Below are 18,106 nucleotides of genomic sequence, written 5' to 3'. Positions count from 1 at the left end.
GTTCTTCCTATTATTGGGTTATAGTTCAAGTGGCTGGCTGCAATTGGAAAATGTAGAGCCTAAAGTGGCACTTTGTTTCTATGATCATTACCAAAACCAGAATTCATTTTAATAAGAGGGGAGAAATTTCCCAGAGCAAGATTTTTTATATGCTTTAGAAGATTAATTTCACTTTTAATAGAAAACATACATACATATGTGGTGGTCCCACGCCCGGGATGAAGGAGGACAAGGAAAACACCAGGCCCAAGGAGCGGCGTGGGCCTGCCACCAGGCCAGGGGCCCTGCTGGGGCCAGGGCTGGGGACTGCCACCGGCATGGATGGCAGGGCTGGCGGCATCGAGCTCAACCTCCTCGAGTGGCCCAAGGACAAGAAGGAGATGCTCAAGCAAGGTGGTGATCCACTGGCTGCTGCCCAGCCTGATGAAGGAGCAGCTGGAGGAGCACCTCCAGCCCCTGCCCGAGCATGACTACTTAAGAGTTCTTTGCCAATGACTCCAGCTTGTACCCTCACATGTTCTCGAGAGCCTACTTCAACTTTAAAAACCAGGAAGACAGTCCTCTTCAGGGATCGCTTTGACAGCTATGTTTTTGTTGATCACAAAGGTCAGGAATATGCTGCCATAGTTGAGTTTGCACCTTTCCAAAAAGCTGCAAAAAAGAAGAGTAAGAAAAAGGATGCTGAAACTGGAACTATCGAAGATGATCCAGAGTACAAGAAGTTTTTGGAAAGTTACAGTGCAGATGATGAAAAATTAACCTCCGCTCCTGAAACTTTGTTGGAGGAAATAGAGGCAAGAAACAAAGGGCTAATAGCTAAAAAGACTACTCCTTTATTGAACTTCTTGAAAAATAAACAGAGACTGAGAGAAGAAAAAAAGAGAGGAGGAGGAGGAGAGAATTGGAAAGCAAAAGACAGAAGAAGAAAGAAGAAAATCTCTCTTCCTCCCTACAAGCCTGTGTCTCGGCTGTGGGAAAAACTCTCTGAAAAGTCTGAAAAACTGATCAAAAAGTCCTACTCCAACCTGTCAGGCCCCATGTTGGGTGCCAAAAAGAAACATGCTGCCACAACTGGGACTCTTAATAATCCCTCAGTTTGCTTAATTGCTTAGTGTTGCTTTTATAATTAAGACCCATTAACTTGTCACATATTGATAGTGGGGATGGACCCTGAAAAAGGCTGGTAGTCTCCTGTAGTTCTGAATGTTCATAGGGCTGCGTTAATCTTCTATTGTTACTGCGAAAGTAATAGAGAGCAGTGGAAAACTGATTCTTACGAAGTGCTGGAGTTTGACTAGTAGAACATGTGTAGTTCTATATTGTTCAGTAGGCAGCTGATAGTTAAGATAGCTTTATTCCTTTTGATGGCATTTGTTAATCTTTATAAAGATGATCAGATATTCACCAGCAATTATAACATCGTGTGTTAGAAATCTCTTTATGTAAAAGTTAGGTTATACAGCAATTAAACTGGGAACCTTTGGGTCCAAAAGGTATTCACAATCTTAAGAACACACCAAAGATCTCCAAATGTTGTGGTCATGTACCTCTGGGTTAACTTTTTAATTTCCTCAATGTCTGTCAGAAAAATAGCACCAGCTGAAATGAGCAAGATCTCAGGGAGGAAAAAACAATACTGTGTAAAATAGCTTTTGAAGATCTGTAAAGGCCGTTCTCTGTGCTCCTGTAGTCTGTACAAAGATACAGTTTACAGTAATTGTTTTAATGTACTTTCTGTACATCTCACATACATAAAGGACAATTTACCAGGAGCTCTGGAATTTATTTCAATCAATAACAGTTTGGGATCAAGACCTGAACTGGAACATATTTCATCTTTTCCTTTTTTTAAAGCATAGAAGTGGTAGAAGGAAAAAATGCCATCCTTTCTTTTTTTTGTATTACATTTAAAAAACATCAGCATACAGGTAACATCAACAAAGCCACTAATTGGAGATTTTTCCTTCTTAACTAGCTTTCTTCAAAAATACAATAATTGACACATCCACTGATTTTACTGGTCTTTTCAGCATTCTACAATATTGCACAGATATTAAAAGTATACTGAAAAGATTAATCTAGAAACATTGTTTTAATCAACTGTATGTTTGAAGGAACTGGTTTCCCGCATACACATTTTTCCCTGTTTTGCTGCAATTACTCTGGAAAATGTGAACTTGTGGCATCGTTGAAAAGGAGATTACAGCTGAATGTGAAGAAACCCTTTGGCATGGCAGCTGTGGCACACTATATCCCTTACTCATATATGCAACTTTGAGGAATTTAGCAAGCAACTGATGTGCCCCAAGGTTTTTCCCGCAAGTTAGTGGGTCAAAACTGGGAAGATTTTATGTATGACAATCATTTTCTGATACATATGTATGGGGGTTTTTTATATACCACCATCTTTTTGGTTTTGTGTTTTTTTTTTTTTCTTATGACATTGTCCTATGATGTGTGTTTGGTTTTGGACATATTGTTATAAATCTAGTAAAATTAGCTTTTTTAATTATCTTGTAAGACACGAAAGCAAAACACCATATTAGAAGGAAACATTGGACTTGCTGGAAAAGGACCCTTCTAGGTCTATTGAGCACATTGCAGAGCTTAGCAAATGGTGTCCATAGAGTAGTTGCTGCTTGTGGAAGCTACACAATAATCATAAGCTATTTTTGTGGTTCGTTAGCAGTTAGAGACTATTTTTGAAGTAATGTGTGCAATATATAATATTTTCTCAGAAGCCTCTCAAACAAAAAAAAGAAATCTGATTAAAACAGTATCAGAGAAAGCATTAGGATGTGCTGTTATAACTTGAAATCTCATTAGACTATAACAAGTTAAAGGCAGGGCAAATTTTATGCTTCAGCAAGTTATGAGGGTCTCTGACATTTTCAGCCATAAATAATTAGTTCATGGTGATGATACTTCAGTTAGTTCCTTCTCTTACAGCACAGTATACTGAAGCAGAGCAATCTGTTGGATGCAGATAAGCATTTACTGAAAGTCATTATAAGGTAATAGGAAGTTGTTCAGAGACCTCCACTAAAGCTGAAGTTGAATAACCGCAGGAGCAAAAACTACATACTAATGGTCCAATTACACTCACAACAACTTACACTTAATTATTATTTAATAATTTATAACTAAGAAAGATTATATGATGGTGTGTTTCACTGCTGGATTACAGATTTGAAGTAAACTGTGTATAAGTTGAGGAGTATGTTCTTTTTCCTAGTGTAGTCTCAAACGGGCATGGCAAATGGCGTTATCTTCTGCTCAGTTTGGAAGCATGTTTATTTAGGTTATTTAGGTTTATTTAAGTTAGTGATGAATGTACTAAATGTTACTAATATTTTTATTTCTGTTGGCACAAGACAGGAAATTACCTTGCTTCCTTGAAACGTTGATAAGGTTGTTTGTGGAGGTATTGGGCTGTTTGCTAGTTAAACACCAGTATTGTTGTTTTTCTTATTTTAAAACTGAAGTGGAATGAAATAGTTGTGGTCATAGAGCAGATTGGGCCAGAGCCTGGAACAGATCTGTTCTGCATATTTTGAACTGGAGTGCAGAGTTGTTAACTCCAATAAGCTGTTTTCTTCTGGGTTTACTAACAGGGAATTTGAAATATTTTTGCAAGTAGGCGAAAGATAAGCAGTGTGAGCATATTTTAAAGTGTACATATGTGTCTTGTTTGGTTTTTTTTTGAAGAAAAGCATTAACAAATCTCTGCATAGGCAAAATACAAACATTCGTTGAAACCTACACAACATCAAGTTTCTTCTTTTACATGGTAATCTAGTGCTGAAAAAGGATCATTAAGTTTTTGCACCTCACTAAGTACTGTATATTACACTCCTCAAAAATAGATGAAATAGTTTTAGCAGAATTTCAGAGTTACTTGCTGGCAGAAAACTTGGAAAAAATTAACCTCTGAGGTCACAGAAGGCTACCATATGAGCCTGAACGTGAGTGCACTAATGTAATCTGTCCTCCTTTGAAAGTGAAGGAGCCAGGATGTTTTCCACAAAAGACCGTTGTCTTGGTGGCAACCTTTTCACTAGCTGTCTGTTCTGATTTCTATATTGAGTCTGCTAGCTGGTCGAAAGGCAGAATGAGACAAGGCCAGGAAAGAGGCTTAATCAAACAGTGTGATATTTAAGGGAGGTGCTGATTCTTAAGAGGTTATGATAGCTAGAGGGAATAGTTTATATGGGAACATTTGTCTCACTACTGTTTTCTAGAAGTAAATTTCTTTCTTTGCTGAGTCTGGGCTGTCTTCAACAACTTAATGACATTGAATAGTTTAAAAAAAACACCAACAAAACAAACGAATAAACACCCCCTAAACTGGGGCAAAACAGTGATCATTTGTAAAGTCTCTGAGTACGAAGTAAGAGTTTTCTTCCTGTTCTTACAGAGCTTTTTCAATACAAAGACATTGTAAACGACTTGTGCTTTGCTGGTATCAGTCAGTGGAATGTTAGAAATAAATTCATACTTTTCAGATAATTCTTTTGACTTTGTGTTAACCATACGCAGAGCTGTACTTCTGCAGGTTTACACAGCAACTGAATGTTGTCCTTGTATGGCACCTCCATTTTAGCTGAGCAGGATGAGAGACTATTTATTTGTCAATTTTTTAAATTGCTGTTCAAACTTACTATTTGTTTCTTTTATATTTTGGAGAATTTTCAAACCTAAGATTGATTCAATATCAGTGAAGCTCATGAGGGATATTTAGAAGCTTTCTGATGCTGTACCAGGATTCTCAGTAATGCTAAATTCCTTAATTCCCCCTTAATGCCTTCTTTTCTGGAAAGCATTCTATGATTATTTTTTCTTTTTTCTCTGTGAACTCTTCAGTGATATGCACATTTCCCTTTTTCTGTGTAGAAGAATTGAGTCCTTCAAGCTGAAAGTATATAGTCTAGTCCTATCTTTCATTGTATCTTCAAAACCATAAAATAAAAGCAATTAAAAAAAAAAAAGAAAGGATTTCCAAGGAGCTGTTTATCTTTAAACAGCATTGTTTTGCTGATATGACTGGATCCCTGCCAGACATTAGAAATAGACTGGAAGAAATGAGTTACCTGTTGCTTTGGAGTCTTCAGAATAAACAATTATATAAGACTGGTTGAGCTGAATGAGAATGCACTATATGCTGTACAAATAGGCTTAAAATCTGACTGTCATAGTAGACCTCGCTTATATTACTGAAGGCTTGTAGAGGCCAAGTTACTGTCACACAGTAGAGGATGGCTGGGTTCAGAGAGCTGCAGGGCCTGCTCTGACTGTAGTACAGTGGTTATAAATAAGGTCTGCGCATAATATTGTCTGCTGGCACTGAACAACATAGGTTTCATTTACACTGCGGTGAGTGATACAAAAGGAACTTCCGAAGAGCTGATAAATGATGTTGAATCAGAAAGCTTTTCTGGTAGAGAGCAGGTGATATGACAAGGAAAAAAAAAAGTTTTCTCTGTTGCTTAGGAGAAAATGATGCCTTCCAAGAGGAGAGGAGACTTGAAATGAAGTTAATACTAGACGTAAAAGTACATGGAAAAAGGAATGTAAGTGAGATCTAGAAAAATATTCAGAAACACAAATTTGAAGAAAAAGGCATTATTACATCTGTGTGCATAATGTAAAATGGTATAAATAGTTGACAGAGCTAAAGTTCGAGTTAAAAAAATCCTATATTTAAAAAAAAACAGAAGAAAATCCTTAGAGAAATGTCTGGTTTTTCTCCCATGTAGAATTATGGCTGATTTAAAAGAAATACTTGTAAAATAGAAAAATGAGTATGTTAAAGACAAACATTTCAGTTTAGAAATTCTGCTTATTTGTTAATATCATATACTCTCTTCCAGTCTGTCCAAACCCAGTAGAAATTAGTGGGCATTTATGGGATGATTTGGATAATCCAAACAACATTGAAGAATTTAGCTTTAAGTTCGAAGAGGTCAAGTGATGCTTTTAAAAATGTTAACAACTAAGGATCTGTTATGAGCACAATTTGTTACGAGCAACAGGTTTGATGATACCAACATTTAATTAATGTGGGTTGAATTCTAAGGTTTTCTTTATGGCTGTATTTGACAATTACCAGGTAAAAATTTGTTATAAGATTAATGTTATTTTTAAAATTATATATTTACAGGCATTATTACAAAACATGAAGGCTGGCTGAGATATAAGTTTGTAGGATTAATTTGAAATCAAATTATTTGTTAACATTCGTGAACTGGTTAGTCATAATTTTTCTTTCCTCCCCATACCTTTTCTTATTAAAAAACCAAAATTAAATTTTAATGACCAGTTTTGTTTGACCTACCAATGTATAAATGCAAAACCCAACATAATAATACTCAATGTTATTCCATTAGCCTTCAAGAGTTGGTATTCACAACTAGATCCAAGATTATATTAGCAAACAAAGTTCATTACAAGCTAATACCATTGGCTGTAATACTCCGTCTAACATATCCTTAATTTATGGCATTAATCATCGATGACAAAAATTTTAACCTTTTATGGCCTCATTTAAACTAATGAAAATTAAGCCTCGCAGGATGTCAAGTTACTTAGATTACTGCTATTGATGGCCAGTTTGCCAAATTAATGAATGTGACTTACTGTTATGGTTCCTTTTGTGAGGTAAGTTCTGTGAGAATCAGGAAAATAATATATTTCCTACCTTAATCTAGAGTAAATTCTTCAAATGGAATTCTCCATGGGAACTAAGTGCTGGAATTTTCAATCAGATTTCTGAAATAAAACCTTGTTCATCATCTTTTGCTTTCTAAAGAGGTGCTGTTAAATAGTGTGTTCTCAAAATTGAATTACTTAATTTACTTAAATTACTTAGAATCATAGAATGGTTTGGGTTGGAAGGGACCTTAAAGATCATCTAGTTCCAACCCCCCTGCCATGGGCAGGGACACCTTCCACTAGACCAGGTTGCTCAAAGCCCCATCCAACCTGGCCTCGAACACTTCCAGGGACGGAGCATCCACAACCTCTCTGGGCAACCTGTTCCAGTGCCTCACCACCCTCACAGTAAAGAACTTCTTCCTTACATCTAATCTAAATCTAAAACTCTTTCAGTTTAAAGTCATTGCCCCTTGTCCCATCACTACATGCCCTTGTAAAAAGTCCCTCTCTGGCTGTCTTGTAGGCCGCCTTTAGGTACTAGAAGGCTGCTATAAGGTCTCCCCGGAGCCTCCTCTTCTCCAGGCTGAACAACCCCAACTCTCTCAGCCTGTCTTTACAGGAGAGATGCTCCAGCCCTCTGATCATCTTTGTGGCCCTCCTCTGGACTCGCTCCAACAGGTCCATGTCTGTCTTATGTTGGGGGCCCCAGAGCTGAACGCGGTACTCCAGGTGGGATCTCACGAGAGCGGAGTAGAGGGGGAGAATCACCTCCCTTGACCTGCTGGTCATGCTTCTTTTGATGCAGCCCAGGATACAGTTGGCTTTCTGGGCTGTGAGTGCACACTGCTGGGTCATGTTGAGCGTCTGGTCAACCAACACCCCCAAGTCCTTCTCCTCAGGGCTGCTCAGAAGCCACTCATTGGCCCAGCCTGTATTTGTGCTTGGGATTGCCCCAACCCATGTGCAGGACCTTGCACTTGTTCTTGTTGAAGTTCATGAGGTTCGCACGGGCTGACCTCTCAAGCCTGTCAAGGTCCCCCTGGGTGGCATCCCTTCCCTCCAGTGTGTCGAGTGCACCACACAGCTTGGTGTTGTTGGCAAACTTGCTGAGGGCGCACTCAATCCCACTGTCCATGTCACCAACAACAGTACCGGTCCCAATACCGACTCCTGGGGGATGCCACTCGTCACTGCTCTCTACTCGGACATCGAGCCGTTGACCGCAACTCTTTGAGTGCGACCATCCAGCCAATTCCTTATCCACCGAGTGGTCCATCTGTCAAATCCATACATCTCCATTTAGAGACAAGGATGCCATGTGGGACGGTGTCAAATGCTTTGCACAAGTCCAGGTAGATGACGTCAGTTGCTCTTCCCTTATCCACCAACGCTGTAACCCTGTTATAGAAGGCCACCAAATGTGTCAGGCACAATTTGCCCTTAGTCAAGCCATGTTGGCTGTCACCAATCACCTCCTTATTTTCCAAGTGCTTTAACGTAGTTTCCAGGAGGATCCACTCCATGATCTTGCCAGGCACAGAGATGAGACTGACTGGCCTGTAGTTCCCCAGCTCTTCCTTTTTTCCTTTTTTAAAAATGGGGGTTATGTTTCCCATTTTCCAGTCAGTGGGAACTTGACCAGACTGCCAAGACTTCTCAAATATGATGGATAGTGGCTTAGCCACTTTATCTGCCAGTTCCCTCAGGAGCTGCGGATGCATCTCATCAGGTCCCATGGACTTGTGCACTTTCAGGTTCCTTAGATGGTCTTGAACCTGATCATCTTCTACCGTGGGTGGTTCTTCATTCTCCCAGTCCCTGCCTTTGCCTTCTGCAACTTGGGCAGCGTGGCTGGAGCACTTGCTGGTGAAGACTGAGGCAAGAAAGTCATTGAGTACCTCAGCCTTCTCCGTATCCTGGGTAACCAGGTCTCCCATTTCCTTCCGGAGAGGGCCCACACTTACATTACTTACATTACTTTAAAGGACAAAAGGAAATAGATATAGCAAAATCAAGAAATAGTATTCATTTTTGTTTTCAGCTAGATTTATTAGTAGGCTTTTTGAATGTGAGTATAATTATCCCAATATGAAGGATGGTAGAGTAGACCTTTTTCTCAAAATTGTTAAATGGGCAACCTAAAAATGGCTTAAAATTTTAGATTGCCCCAGTCCCATAGAGATAATATTAGAAAGCTTTTTGATAAGAAAAGTCCGGTGTTGTATAATGTTTGTTTTTTCACTGCATTTTTTACTAAGTACACCTGCAGCATGCAACACTGGCTTTTTATATTGTAAGAGTTCATCCACTCCTGCTGTTTTTTTCCCCAAAGTTATTACCTTCTCTTCATGAAGAAATAATGTAATTGGTTGTGGTAGAAGTCATTCAGAGGTCAAAAATAAAGGATTAGGATGACTCCAGGTGGGCAATAGGCATTAGGAACTAATATAATCTCTTAAGAAACAGAAGTCCTGTAAGTCTAATGAGCCTTTGGCTCACAAAAGGAAAATACTATCTATCTAAGCTATTTGAACTGCTTCTCTTCCTAAGCAAAGCATAGCTTCCTCTCCCTACCCCCTCCCAACAATTCCTTTTGATACAAATATGCTTCTAATTGTATAATGAGATTTTTGTGTCTTATATGAAGGCAGAGGAATGCTGCTCAGGCTTAGGCTGCCTGCAACAATGGGCAGAATTAGGTTTTATAATAAACATTGTAAAACAAGAAAGAATGAAACAGTGGACATATTTTGTATGTAGTAGGCAAATGCTGGTCATTATTGGAGTGAGTTAGAAAACAGAAACGTAGTTTCTATAAAAAAAGTAGAATTTTGGATTTTTTGTGTTTCAGACTGTTAATGGCTGCTTTTTGGATGAAATACCAATGTCGTATATATTTTGTTGCAGTTTCTGTAATGCTTTTATTAAAAACCTTACCAAAAAAAGTTCACTCCTTTTATTTAAAAGTGGCATATCTTTCGCTGAGTGAGAAATTTCCAACACCATTTGAATGTTTACAATACAAAAAATCGAGAGATGTGTGTGCGTAGGGAGTGGATGAGATGATCCAGTATATACCAGAAATAAACTTCAGCTAAAAATATGAGTGTCCCTAGAGGAACACTGTGAAAGTGAGGGGCAAAATTATTTAAAAGACAAGTGGGATGGAAAAACTCTTTGTTTGTGACACTTTTGAGCAGCCATAAATAGTATGTTTGCAACTGCTTAGTTTTTCATTTTGCTGCTTTGTTTGGTAATTAAAATACTTTAATTCTGCACTCTCTGGAGAGCAGAATGAACAATGGATTTGTGACATTCTGGTGAGTCAATTCTTTTTACATCTCTCTGCCTTTTATTTATATTAATTTACCTATTTATTTACATGTTCTTTGTCAGTATTGTTGATAGAACTTGCACACTACATGTCTGGCTGAAAAGTGATGGCCTCCTTACTCCTGCTGCCTGATTATTTGTAAAGAAGCATATTCTCACCTGTTTCATTCTACTTACAATAAAAACATGGGCCAGGATAAAGCATGAGTCTATAGATATTGTGTTCCTATGGCTTGAGTTAGCAATCAGAGCATGCACCTAACATCTCAAGAGGGGAAGACTGGTTGCTAGCCCATGTTAAAGCCCATGCCACTGCTTCTTTGTTCACTATGCTAACCAGGTCAAACTGACACTGGAATGTGCTGTAATCAGATCTAGCTTTCCCAATGTAGATGTACTGAGAGCCAGTGTAGGTGTACTGAGAAAAGACTGTTAGTTTTATTCTAATTTTAATATCTTGAGAAGAGTATTGAGACTGAAGGCTGTGTTGAGTAATTGCCTAACTAAAAATAATTGGCTTGCAGGAGAAAACTCTTTTGTGAGCATTTTTTCTGTGGAGCATTTCACTGTCCCCTAATTTGAAATGAGATATTGCTATAGAATTCACAATCCAGTGTGTGTGCACAGGGCAGGATTAGCAGGACCTGGGTCATACCCAAGAGACTTTATGCTAGAAGTTTCACAAATGATGAATGTGCTTGTCTTGAAAATTACTTAGTTGATGCTCCCTGGTTCAGTCATTGTTTGTGGGTATTGGACAGTCCTGACTAGCATGTGGAAATAGTCTGTGTCCTGTAAGATTAGCATGTCTGCTTTTCTGTGAATATAGATTAAATAGATTAATATAGGACTTGAAACTTACTTTGAAAGTTATGCGTAGATTTAGCTTAGGTTGACAGCAGGTGTGCAGCTCTAATGAGACTACTTTTTAGAATGCTGTTTTCTGACAAAAGCATGTAATGTGTACTCATGTAATTGGATATATAAGCCTTACACTAATCATAGTTTCAGTATATGCCCCTTTTTGTAGTTGCTAGCTGTAAACTTGTGGGGGATCTTGAGAAGGACCAATGTCTTGGTAGTTAACACAGCATGCTGAGCATATTCCATGGTGCAAGTCTGTGTGGGACTACCTGGAAAAGACTGAACAATTGTCCTTAGGTCTGTGACTGAAATTTAGTCTCTTTATGAAGTTCACTTCTGTGCTTCAACCAGTGTTAAGCCTTTATATACTAAAATTGTCTGTAGATTGAGTGGGAAAGGCTTGAAGGAAAGCTTTAATGCTGAATATGTCTGCCATGAGTGGACACATGGAAAAGAATTTAGCCTGTTGAAACAAGCAGAACTATTTGCAGTGGAAAGGACTATGGAATCTAGCACTTGAAAGGTTAGAAGACAGACAATGAATACCGTACTTAGTTGATTTTTTTTTTTTTTTAATGAAATGCTGGTCTACCTATCCTTGCCCAATTTAGCTTTGTCATTGCATTTGCACTATTCATCTTGGTTACAAATGTGGTGATGGGGATCTGTTTAACTAACTTGCTTGTAGTACTTCAGGATTAATGCTTTGGGCCCAAGTCATGTCATCTGTTGTAACAAAGCAGTGCATGGTTGTATCTAACCTTTTATACCTAAGTAGTAAGCCAAAACTTTTGGATTTCTCTATTTAGGAGGAAGACGACCATCCACTCTGAATTATGCAAGAGATGGTAATTGTCTTTGAGGTGGAGCAGACTGTTGACTCAAAACCAGCAGAAAGAAAGTGGAGTGCATGCTACTTTTTCTCCACTTCTTCCTCTTCCTGTCCCTTATGGGGTTTATAGCCTCTCTCACTTGGAAGTACTGTTTGATTGGAGAAGCAGGTAAGGAAACTCCAGGTGCTCCTCAGAAAAACTGGGGGTTTTATCTGATGCATGTATGAAAGGAGTGCAATTGTCCTCTATGCCTGTTCATGTAGTTTTGTTGTCCCTCAGCTGTGGAGGACAATAATCATTGAATAATTTAAATAAAATATGCAACAAACATTTTGTAAGTCTGAAGTAGGTGATGCTATATGGTTTTGGGCTTCAGTTCTTCAGAAGCCTAAGGGGGAGGGGGGGGGTTACATTCCCTACTCTCATGTGAGAGGATGAGCTCCATGGTTCCTTTCCTGAAATGGGAACTGTTAGAGGAGAGGCTAGGAACCCCTCTCCTGAAAGCACCTAGCAGTATGAGTGAATCCTGTTAGATAAAGCAGTTATCTCCTGACTATATTTAAGGGGTGCTTTCAGGATAGGGGTTTGTGGTCATCTGTCTTACAGCACAACAGAAGCCTGATCAGGGCACATATGCACTCTTAGCTCTTTTAACTTCTGTAAGTCATTAACTGACTGGAAATAGTTTGAACCTGTAAAAATAAAAAAGTTGATTCATGTTTCTGTGTGATGTACTTCCCACTTTCTGCATATTAATATCCTTATGCACCACTGTGTTGAAAGAAAATCTTATAACACTATTAAGCTCCATATAGACCATGTAGTTATGTTATCAGAGGCCTAATGGTACAAAACCTTCATTATGTCCAGAATCTTCAAATATATGAATATAAATATGAATTTAATGCTTTAGGATTTACAACTGTGGTATTGTTATCCCATACTTCAGAAACAGGGAAAAAATGCTTCTGCTTTTGCTGCTAGTATTACAAGTGCCTATAATGGTTTCGGAAGATGTGCTATTTAGTTAAATTCAAATTCAAAGGATTCTTTTAATGCATGAAACAAGTAGATACCTGCTATCACAAGAATGAGAATAAGGAAAGGAGGGGGATATGGTAGATTTTTGTGAGCTTACAGTATATACAATATTTCATAAAAGACAGTCTGGAAATATGATTTCACCTTTTAAGCATAACTAGCTTGGGATCAGAAACCTGCAACAGGTAGGCTTACTAGTCTAAATGTAGTCATCATATGAATTGATTTGCTATTGGGAGTCTTTGGATTTTAGTGATTACAATAGAATAGGGCAATGTGATCTGAATCTGGTTCAATTTCCAGGAAATAAACTGGTTTATCACTGTGTCTGATTTGGAATTGTCTGGTATCGTGTTATCTTCTAGGGAGCAAAGGCTGATGTAATGAAAAAGAAAATATTTAAATAGTGATTTCTGAAGAGCTGTATCATGGGGCTCTAGTAAAAGATACTTTCTCTCTCTAGAAACCTTGGTTTGCATGCATTTTTCACCTGAGGTGTGTATTACAAGATTTCTAGCATCCAGACCTTTCAGTAGACAGCATGCTGTTTGTTTAGATTTATAAATGTTAATCCTTAAAGGAACCTGTTTTGTTACCAAATTAAAGTCTCTGCAGAACATGTGCCAGAACAATAGTCACTGTTGCATCAAAGGTCTAGTACTAACCAAGTAAGTGGGGAAAAATCCCCTAAAGATAAAGAGAACAGAATGAAGCGCCTGGAGGGAGTGTTTTGTGTCAATCTTCCCTGCACAGTATGTCATAAGCATTTAGCTGAGGCTGAGAGATTTTTGCTTAACTGCTTTCTGTACAGGAATGCATGCAGCTCACAGAGCTTGGTATGCAGAAGTCAGAGTTACCTTAAAAAGAATTATCCAAGATGAGTCACAGAAAGATTGAAACCTTGACATTTAGTGAAGCTCATGAGTTGTTAGGAATACGTGACAGCAGTGAAGTGAAACACTTCCATGCAAGGATTTAAGGGAATCTGCAAATCGTAACATGACAAAGCAGATACCTACCTTTATCTGTGTAGCTAATGACAAATGATGATAGTCATTTCTGAAATACTGAAGAAACAAACTCTTAGGAGAAAGAGGAAATTATTTTCTTTGAAAAAATGAAAGCTATCTTTAGCTAAACTTTAGCTATAGCACAACAGAAGAACCATACTGACACTTGAAACATCCTAGAAAATACTTGATTTCAGACTAAAAGTTAAGTAGAAACTTACCGTGGTCTTAAATATTTCAACAGCTTCTGTGATTACTTTTATTAGAGAATTCTGGGTTCCATTACTGTAGTTCCAGAAGACTTAATCAGAAATTTATTTCTTTTCCCTCTTCCACATGTTGTGAGGGAAGTAATCCATGTTTCTGAAGTAATAGATGAAGCACAGTGAGGTGTTTAGAGGAAATGCAGGAAGTTTTAGTGGAGTAGGGTTCTAATTCTACATCTTCAAACTCTTATTTTCATACTGCACCATTCTTTCTCTTACATGACTCATGATGTATAGCTGTTAATTTAGTATCTATGTGTACATGGTTATTTTTAAGAAAAATTTCTTTCCTCCTTTAAGCAAGCTTTTTTGTGAAAGTGATTTTTCCAAGTTTATATACTTTGAGACTAGGCAACAGTAGCTCAACTGCAGATAGTATTTAATGTTTGCATTGCTGTAGCCCCAGTGAGTATCATGTTGTCAGTGATGAGGCTCTGTCCAAACCTGAACACTTAGTCTTTGCTGTAATACAATCATTCAAGTTTGTTGTGTGGGAGACTTAGCTAACCTCTAGGGGCTGAGGGAGGGTGGCTAATGCCAACTCTTCCTTTTCCACAGCCCTTTCACCAGTAGAGAACCAGTGAGAGAAGAGATATGACTGGCCTCCTGCACTCTCACTCTGATTAACTTACACCTTCCTTCAGAACTCTTGGAGTCTTTTGCTCTGTTCACTACCTTACACATTTTGAGTACCTGCATTGTTGCAATTTGAAAGATGAATGTTTTTTTTTCTAAATGTAGCAAATTTGCCCAATGCTATATTTCATGGGTTAGGAAAGAATCTGAAATGAAGCTGAGTAGAAGGATATGAAAAGAAAAACTAAGACTAGGACTTTGCAGACAGAGGAATTAATGCCACCTCGACAGTCACTTTCAACATAAGGGGTGGAGGACATCAGATAGAATTATATTCAAAAGAAAAGGAGATTTTTTCAGAAAACCTGGTAGCAGCTGAAGAACTCAAGTGCCTAGAAGCTGTGGATAAATGGCTTCAGAATGTGATTGGATAAACTGACGGGAAAGTTTGTTCTCAAAATTAAGTATAGTGACATCATCTTTTGCTCAGGAATCCTCTGAGCTGCAATTTGTTAGAAGAATATTTGAGGAAGCATCATTGTATGCTAACCCTGTTCTTACTACTGAGAAGGGATGCTGGACTGTAGATGTGCCTTTTGTCTGACCTAGTAACCCTTCCTATATTCTTATTCAGAGCAAAGTCTGTCTGACCTTACGGTTGTAACCCTGTAAGAAAGCACTGCTTTGAGGGTGTTCAAATCCTTGATATATTGAGTTCAAGTTGTGGCTGCTGTTTAAATCCTCCTCTGCTGTCTTTCCTTCATGTCTATGTCGTGGCTGATACTTTTACTTCAAAACAAGTATCTTCATTTACTTTGTATAACAAAATATGGCTGTATATATCACCTGAAATTTCATCCACATTTAAATCTGTGTCATGTTAAGTGGCTCTTTTTGTTCGGCAAAGAGAAGGTAAAGCTTGTTTATTCTCAGCTTCTTAAAAGGTTACAGTGCAAATCCATGTGCTAATGGACACAAAAAAGTCCACTGTTTAGGTTTTCTTTAGTAACAGTTGCAGTCAGGGTTATAGAGAATCTATAGAGAATCCATGTGGCAAAATTACTGCAGAAGTCTTCATTTTCATCCACATTTGTTTTGTCAGTGTATGAGATTGGGGGGGAATGGTTTGACCTGTAACTTGTCTGAATATTTCTCAGCAGGCTCTGATAAAAACCTTTAGCAGTTTGTTCTTTATTTAAAAAATAATGGTTTTTATGAAATACGAATCTCATTTAAAAGTAAGAGCTGAGGAAGAAATTCTGTGCTGCCCATAACAAAAGGAAATGCTTAGGATCCATTTGATGTGATCATGAGTTAAACATTGGTTTCACAATGCAGTGACCCGTGCTTGCTTCTCTCACTTTTCACTGTTTCACACTGAGATGTTGATTAATCTAGAAACGAGATTTCAGCTTCTTCAAGTTGCAAAAGAAAAGCAAGGAAATAACTTAGATTTTTCAGTTAAAGCAGGAAACAAGGTAAGTGTAACTGAAATGAATTAATGGTAGATAGCTAAAATATTCTGATTTAGTGGTGTCAAACTACTGCAAGTCTGATGGTCTCATTAGACAGTACAATGCATCTCCTTAAATGCCATGATCTTCCTTCATTTTCCTTTTACTTTTCATTTTCTTTGGTCAAAGTGAGCCATTGAAACAAATATTACATTATAGTATTCTAACGAGACAAAGCATAAAACCAGTTCAATGATCAGAAGTCCAGCATGTCTGACCCTTGCAGGCAAAATTTTAGTTGGAGTAAAAGTATCAAAGTAGCAGTATGCCATTTTCCTTTATATGCTGGTAAAAGTGACAGAAAAGTGTTGAGAATCCTTGCAGCCTATTGATCTTCAACCAATTATCTTTTGGTGGCATAAGAAGCCACGTGTGGAGTTGCATTATAAAGTTAAAGCGAACCAAGAAAAACAAACAGAAACTTCCTTTAACTCAGTCAGCAAGTCAACTCAGATTGGCGCTGAGGTTTCTCCATAGTGTGGAGCTGGCTATTCTTCCTAGTTGTCCTTGCCTTACACACATTAGTTGCAACAGTGAAGTGTGTTGCCTTATTCAAAGAAACAGATTTCAATCAGAAGATAAAAGGCACTCAGATGCGGTAGCTAGGTAAAGGGAACCTTTTAGGTGGCAAGAAAACTATAAAGCTTTCCTGAATATTAATGTACTCCTTCCATCAACTTGCAGGCCTCTAACACTGGGAATGAACAATTTATTGAAACTCAGTGTTGATTGCTCTGGGTTCAAGTAAAATTTAATAACCCATAACCAAAGGAAGTTTTATTTTTTAACCAGATGAAGTGCATAATTTTCCTCTCTCAAGTACTGAATTCTATTGATAGTAATGAGATTAAGAATTATTCACAGTTAATCTAAAATAAAATATTTACCATTAAAAAAATCAATTTGAATGCAAACTGGAGTGACTCTTCATTAAAATGAAAATGCATATAAGCCTACAAATTTGTCTTGCACTTATTGACTATGGAAAACAGTTATTGAAACAAAACTTTTCATCGTAGAAACAATAATGGTGGGTAAAAAAGGCTGTTAACAGCAAAAGCGCTAGCCATACCAATCCTTTAGGGAGCCGCTGGGAATGTCTCTTTCTGTAAGGACATCTGCAGCTTTGAACGCTTTGCTTGTGGCACTCTGGAGGTTTTGTGCAAAGCCTGTGAGAAGGGTCATTCTTTTATCCTGTTCCCTGCAGATATGCACCTGAAGGAAAAGGTAATCACCCTGTATGAAGGAGCATCAGAAAACTGCTTACATTTCATTTTATAACTATACTGTTCTAAGACTGTCTTCTTGATGTGGCACATCTGTATGTCACTGAGACCTGTCACAAGACCAGGGAGAATTGACAGTCACAAGTGCAAAGCAGGAAGGAAATAAAAAAATAACGAACCAGATCATGGGTTTAAACTTCTGTTGTGCTGTCAGCTCCAGTACTAAGTTTAGGAAACACAATGCTAATAATGTATTTATGTTATGAAGAGGTGGGCCTATCATCTTGGTAGAGACAAACTAAAAGTATGTGTTTCTGGAAAGTACTAGTTTTGTAGCTGAATGTCTGTTGAACAGATACTAAGTAGTCCTTATGAATGTGTAGCAAATAAATGTTGAGCTTCTGTAGACAGAATTGAGTTATGTAGCTGAGGGAGATATAGTCTTTTACTTTAAACTCCTCATAAATTATTGAGGGAAATCCTTTGCTGCTGAACTCACAGAGCATCTTGAGCGGTCTTTGAACTGAGGGATTGGGCATTTTGAGTTTCAGGTGAGGCATGATACAACTAATGGGATTTCTGTGACATGCACAAAGTAATTAAGAAATGGTTGAACAAGAAGTGGAATTGCATTTTTTTTTTTCCTTTGGTGATTGGATGGTGCCCCAGATCAATAGGTCTGAGTCTGAAATTTCTGTGTTCTATTTTTGTATCACTCTGATTTGCTCATGGAGTTTGAGGTTCTGTAAAATGGCTACAGCAATATTCTTTTAAAGAGGATTAACATCC

General features: G+C 38.0%; 1 pseudogene; it reads left to right on the top strand.

Moving 5' to 3' along the window:
- The first annotated feature begins 218 nt into the window (after positions 1-218).
- LOC127021297 (regulator of nonsense transcripts 3B-like) lies at positions 219-925 on the top strand (annotated as a pseudogene).
- Positions 926-18,106: the final 17,181 nt, after the last annotated feature.

This window comes from Gymnogyps californianus, chromosome 12 (genome assembly GCF_018139145.2).
Source record: "Gymnogyps californianus isolate 813 chromosome 12, ASM1813914v2, whole genome shotgun sequence".
Classification (NCBI taxonomy): Eukaryota; Metazoa; Chordata; class Aves; order Accipitriformes; family Cathartidae; genus Gymnogyps; species Gymnogyps californianus.
The sequence above is the reverse complement of the archived record's forward strand: the minus strand, read 5'-3'. Positions and strand labels throughout refer to the sequence as shown.